General features: G+C 45.1%; 1 long non-coding RNA gene across 1 annotated transcript; it reads right to left on the reverse strand.

Annotated features, from left to right (window-relative positions):
• Nucleotides 1-267: 267 nt before the first annotated feature.
• Nucleotides 268-4666, reverse strand: LOC144324721 (uncharacterized). The gene is made up of 3 exons (XR_013390153.1): nucleotides 4445-4666; nucleotides 3327-3466; nucleotides 268-1744 (listed from the first exon to the last, which is right to left on the reverse strand). It is a non-coding gene; the product is annotated as an uncharacterized LOC144324721 (long non-coding RNA).
• Between the last annotated feature and the right edge of the window lie 1910 nt (nucleotides 4667-6576).

Here is a 6576-nt window from a genome sequence, read left to right on the forward strand (position 1 = left end):
CTTACAAGCAGAGTAGACCAGTGACATGTCCCACGGGCAGATGTTACTCAACCCATCCTGGAACGTGGAGCTCCTGCAGGGGCATGAACAAAGCAAGTAGAAGTACAATAATTGCCTCTGCAAAGTCCATTCCTTCTTTCCTGGCCTAGGTCTGCTGAGGATAGCTATGATCAGAATGACAGCTGAGGTGCCAATCCATCCTGACCCCCCAATTTATTATGTATAGCACAAGACAGATGGAGGAAAGGATGGAAATTCCATTCCTCCAAGACTGGATTCATTTATTATTGGGAAGTCTAGCATAAATTCCTTGTTGACCCCACTCAGCCCTATAGCTCAGTCTCCATGCCCAGCTTTGTAGTGCCATGCACTTAGCATTTGATAGCAAACACTCTGGGATCTCTTGTGTAGCCAAGAGAAAAATTCAGTCTTGTTAATTTTGGAATATCAAAGCTTACATCTCATTTTCAGGCGCAAAAACTGAGGCCAGAGAAGGTCAGGAACGCAGAGGAAGGTCTGAGGTAAGGTCAACCTGGGCCAGGGTCTCCTGATGCCCTGTTCAGGGTACTCTCTACTATTTGCATGCCCACTTCTCAGGGAACATGAGGGCTGACTAGTTCATCTTCTGGGATGCATTCAACAACTGGTCATGACAGCATGTAACAGAGTGTGTGAAAAAGAAGCTTCCTAAAGCTTCCCTGCGGGGACATGGAAATATAGATATGGGCACCCCAAATCCAAACAGCCCAGTTACATAACCGCGACAGCAAATGGTGAATCATTGCCGTGTAATGGAAAAATCAGATTGGTCACTAGGAAAAGTAAAAGGATCACTGCGGTGAGTCACTGGGCCCACCCTCACGTTGAGTCTCCGAAACACTACACCTACCGGTTGATTCAGAGTCTGGCCTTTGTCTTCCTTTCTTCCACATCAATGTTTCGATATTTCACAATGGAGCTTTGCAAGTGATGTGAATTTCTAAAGAAGGCTGGGCCAAAGCCCCACACGTTGTCTCTGGACTGTTCTAATGGGTGGGCTCTGCACCTACACCCAGCAGAGATGACAGCTTAACGTGGAATAATAGCTAATATTGTTGAGTGTCTACTGTGTTCCAAAAAGACCCTTGGACTCTTGAAATTCGTTATACTGATTCAACCTCATTACAACTCTATGAGCTAGGCATTGTCCCCATTTCACAGATGAGACAGCTGACGCTAAGAAGGATTAAGAACATGCCTGAAGTCTCATAGTTAGCAGGAAATGACAGAGGCAAGAATCATCCCAGGAAAATCCATCTGAAGGCCCACCTGCTTTCTACCGGAATGGCTTTTGTGACCTAAGGGAAAGGCAGACACCCAGGTGGTGGTTGTCATTAGCGGGAGAGGAGACCGTGAATGGAGAGAGCCCCACGCTCCTGGTGCCCACAGTGACTGTACAGTAGGCACGATCCTCCCCTTTGTAGTAGACTGTAAGAACTGAAGTGGGACAAAAAGGCAAGGACAGCTCTTGGAAGAGGACTTTTTGTTCAGTGAAGGGCTATTCCCTTGGTAAACCACGTGGAAAGTTCTGGAAGGCAACCTTTTACTCAACACTGATGAGGAGCACTGGCCTATACTGCGTAGTGGAAACTCACCCAGAATAACATTTTCCAAAGCAGCTGTTCACGTGGTAGGCTGGGCGTGGAGAATGCCTCTTCCGCAGGAAGTTCCAGCTGAGCACACGAAAACACACTATGCTGGTGGCCTGACGAGCAATTCATTTGTTTATATACGTTACTGGTGTGACCCACTTCCCCAGCCACTTCTGCTTTTGGTATTCAAATTAGTCAGCGGGGTAGTTGTCCCAGGGCCTCAAGGACTCAGTTCAAAAGGGCCAGACCCTCTGCCTCCAGCTGTAGAGAAGCTGACTCGGTTTCCCTCTACAGCAGTTTCATCGGGACTTGACAGATCGTTGCCACGCACGGGTCCTTCTCAGTGCTTTTCCCCACTTCTGTCCCAAGGACAGTCCAGCTGGCCTGGAGGTGACTCCTCAGGGTTCCAATGAGGAGGAGTGGTCTCTGGTGGCCTCGGCTCAGCTGTGACTGCACCCCTGCACCAACCCTCCGCTGTGTGTGGGGCCAAGGGTGCTGGTGCCCTTGCTCACTGGGGTCTCCGGGTCCCTGTCCTCAGGGCCTCAGAACCTCTGTCCCAGCGGGCGGTGGCCAGGCCAGCAGTGTGTGTGCTCAGGTCGGAGGCCTAAACCAGCCCCTGCCCGGCCACACTCGGCCAAGTGCCCTCCCTCCTGGTGGGGCCTTGTCTCTCCCACCCTCGTAGGTTCTGATGATGCTGAACCTTACTGACCTCACTCCACACTCTTACAGAAGTCGATTCCAAGTGTGCTGGAGACCTAACTACGGAAGGAGAAAAAAACGAAGCCTCCAGAAGAGAAAATAGGAGAGCATCCTCATGGCCTTAGGATTAGCAAAGAATTCTTAAAACACAAAAAGGGCTAACTGTAAAGGGAAGAGCCTAGTAATCAGACTTGATGAAAATTAAGAGCTGCCGTTTGGGGGAACCTGGTTGGCTCAGTCAGTTAAGCGTCTGCCTTGGGCTCAGGTCATGATCTTGGGGTCCTGGGATCCAGCCCCTCATGGGGCTCTCCTCTGTGGGAAGTCTACTTTTCCTTCTGCCTCTGCCTGCTGCTCCCCCTGCTTGTGCTCTCTCTCTCTGTTAAATAAATAAATAAAATCTTTAAAAAAAAAAAAAAAAAAGCTGCCGATCATCAATTAAGATGCCATCACCACAGAGTGTAAAAGCCAGCCACAGAGTGGAAGTCCCTGGCCATACGTATTGGGAATGGGACGTATCTGGGGAATATATTTTTTAAAATTCTCACAAACCACTAATAATCAGACAAGCCAGTAAAAAAAATTGGCGAAGGATCTGAACAGGCTCTTCACTGAAGACTAAATCCATCCAATGGCCAGTAAACAAACAAAATTGCATTCTCCTTCATCAGCCGCCGGGGACGTGCAGGAAACCACAACAGCTGCACCCCTGCCCTAGTGGCTCCTTGGAAAAGACACACGGTGGCTGGTGGTGGCAACAATGCTGGGCGCCTGGAACTGTCATCACTGCTGGTGGGAGGTGAAGATGCGTGCAATCACTTTGGGAAACTGCTAGGCCCCCTCGACTGAAGCTAAAGAGTAGCTAGTCCTAGGACACCGCAAGTCCTAGGACACGTCCACGGCACGTATGCACGTGTGCACAGAGCGTGTGAAAGAATACTCGCAGGAATCAAGTGCAAAGAAATGCAAATGTCTCCCCCAGCACCAAGGTGTACTCACATAATGGAATAGGACATGGCCACAAGGCCGAAGTGTTGATTCTCCGAGCAGCACACTCGAGATGCAAGCGTGCAGCTGAGCAGCGGAGAGCACACCGTGTGCTTTCTTGCACACCAAGTTCCAAAGCAGTGAAGAGAGGTCTGCAATGGAAGAAGTCAGAGGAGAGGTTACCCTTGGAGGAGTTAGTGCCTGGGAGAGGTACAAGGTGCCTTCTGGAATATTCCATGTCTTGTTCCGGGCACCAAGTTGTTCTCTTAGAATTTGTGTGCTTTTCTAATGCAGGTTGTAGTTGATGAAAATTTTTCTTTAAAAATGTGAAAGGGAAGGGGTCAAGGTGTCTACCTCTTTTCTCCCAGCAAGTGTCTTCCACTGTTTATGAATTTGCCCACCCTTTCGCCTCCGCTACAACCTTGAACTCTGTGTTTTAAGGATTATATCCAGGAATGGGCATGTGTATAACTGGGCAGGTGGACCTGGGGCCCCTGCTCAGAATACAGGGCATGAACTTTGCTTTTCCTGCTGGAGAAGCATCTGGCAACAGTAAAATGACAGCTTCTCTCACCAAAGCAAACAGGTAAGCTTTGCCTGACACCCTGCTACACACACACACACACACACACACACACACGCACACACTCACTCTTGCTGTTTTTCTGTTTATGCAAGCTGCAGGCCCATTGTAGAACACGTAGAAAATACAGAAAAGAATAAGAAAAGTAGAAAAGTCATCCGTGATCCTACTGCCCAAACACAAAAGAACTTCTCATCTTGGCATGTTTTCTTCCATCTTTCTATACACGTATATTTCGTGACTACATTTTTTAACAGCTCCCTTGAGGAATAATTTGTACACAACAAAAGTCACCTGCTTTAAGTGACTTTACTTCTTTACAATACTTCTCAGTAAATTTTCAGAGTTGTGCAACCACCATGACGACCCAGTTGTAGGACATTTCCATCACCCTCAAAGGATGTCTCGTGCCCATTTGTACTCCTCCCCATCTCCCTCCCCTGCCAGGAGCCGAGATCTGCTTGCTGTAAATTTGTCCTTTCTGGACATTTCATATAAAAGAAATCATACGCTATGCAATTTAATGCATCTGGTTTATTACACTTACCACAATTTTTTTGAGTTGCATCCATGCTGTAGCAGGAATCAGCAGTTTGTTCTTTTTTATTGTTGAGTATCACCCCCTCTGTGTGGGGAGATTACATTTTGCTTATCCATCTATCAGTTGGAGAACATTTGGATTTTCTCTATTTTGGCCATTATGAATAATGCTGCTGTTATACTTGTGTATAACTTTTTGTCCGATCATCTCTTTTCATTTCTCTTGGGTACGTGCTCATGGGGGAAATCCCGGGGCATATGGTAAACTTATGTGTAACTTTTAAGAAACTGACGAACTGTTCTTTTGAGGTGGCTGTGCCAATTTACATTTTCAGCAGCCGTGTAGTCTCGTGTTCCTGCAAGTTGTTAAGATTATAACCATTCTAGTCGGTGTGAAGTGGTTTTAATTTGCTTTTCCCTAATGACTAATGAGCCATTTGTGTACCTTTTTGGCGAAATGCCTTTTCAAATATATATTTTTTAAGATTTTATTTATTTATTCATGAGAGACACAGAGAGAGAGAGAGGCAGAGACACAGGCAGAGGGAAAAGCAGGCTCTCTGCAGGGAGCCAGATGCGGGACTTGATCCCAGGACCCTGGAATCACACCCTGAGCCAAAGGCACTTGCTCAACCACTGAGCCACTCTGGCATCCCTGTCTTTTCAGACATTTTGCCTATTTTAAAATTGGATTGTTTGTCTTTCTATTGAGATGTAAGAGTTCTTTATATTCTCTGGGTACATGTCCTTTATCAGGTATATGATTGACAAATATTTTCTCCCAGTCCATAGCACGTCTTTTCATTTTCTTAATGGTGTTTACTAAAGCACAAATGTTTTTAATTTTGATGAAGTCAATTTATCCTTTTTTCTTCTTTTACTACTTGCCTTTTTTGGTATCGTATCTAAGAACTATTTGCCTAGTCCAAGATCACAAAGGTTTTATCCTTTGTTAATTCCTAAAATTTTTATAATTTAAACTTTTATACTTATATCTAGGATTTATTTTGAGTTCATATCTGTGTACATTGTGATTTAAGGGTCTAAATTAATCTTTTTGGCATGTGGGTATATAATTATTCCAGTGCCATTTGTTGAAAAACCATTCTTTCCCACTCTTGAATTCTTTTGGCATCTTTGTTGAAAATCAATTGACCAGGGATCCCTGGGTGGCGCAGGGGTTTGGCGCCTGCCTTAGGCCCAGGGCACGATCCTGGAGACCTGGGATCGAATCCCACGTCGGGCTCCCGGTGCATGGAGCCTGCTTCTCCCTCTGCCTATGTCTCTGCCTCCCTCTCTCTCTCTGTGACTATCATAAATAAAAATTAAAAAAAAAAGAAATTCAGGGATCCCTGGGTGGCGCAGCGGTTTGGCGCCTGCCTTTGGCCCAGGGCGTGATCCTGGAGACCCGGGATCGAATCCCACATCGGGCTCCCGGTGCATGGAGCCTGCTTCTCCCTCTGCCTGTGTCTCTGCCTCTCTCTCTCTCTGTGACTATCGTAAGTAAATAAATAAAAATTAAAAAAAAAAAGAAATTCAATTGACCACACTGTAAGAGTTGATTTCTGGGCTCTTGATTCTATTCCAATGATCTACATATGTGTGTGTGTGTGTTTGTGTGTGTGTGTGTCTTATGTCCGTACCATACTGTCTTAATTATTGTAACATATTTGTAATAAGTTTTAAAATCAGGGAGCATGAATGCTCCAACTCTATTTTTCTTTTTCAAAATTATTTTGACTAGTCTGAGCTCTTTGCGTTTCCATATAAATTTTAGGATTAGCTGATCAATTTCTGCAAAAATGCCTGTTGGGTTTTTGATAGGGGCTTCATTGCATCTAGAGTTCCTTTCAAGAGAATTGCCATCTTATTGGTATGGGGTCCTACCATCTATGAACATATAACATCTTCCCATTTTTTTTAAACTTTAGTTTCTTTTAGGGATGTTTTTTGACACACAAGACTTGTACTTCTTTTTGTTTAACTTATTCCCAAGTATTTTACACTTTTAGATGCCATCATGAGTGAAATTGCTTTCATAATATCATTGTTGGATTGTTATTCGATTTTTGTAACTGAACTTTAAGTTGTGTCCTTGCTGAGCTTGTTCATTACTTCTAGCAGTGTGTGAGTATGTGA

This window comes from Canis aureus, chromosome 12 (assembly GCF_053574225.1).
Source record: "Canis aureus isolate CA01 chromosome 12, VMU_Caureus_v.1.0, whole genome shotgun sequence".
Taxonomy (NCBI): Eukaryota; Metazoa; Chordata; class Mammalia; order Carnivora; family Canidae; genus Canis; species Canis aureus.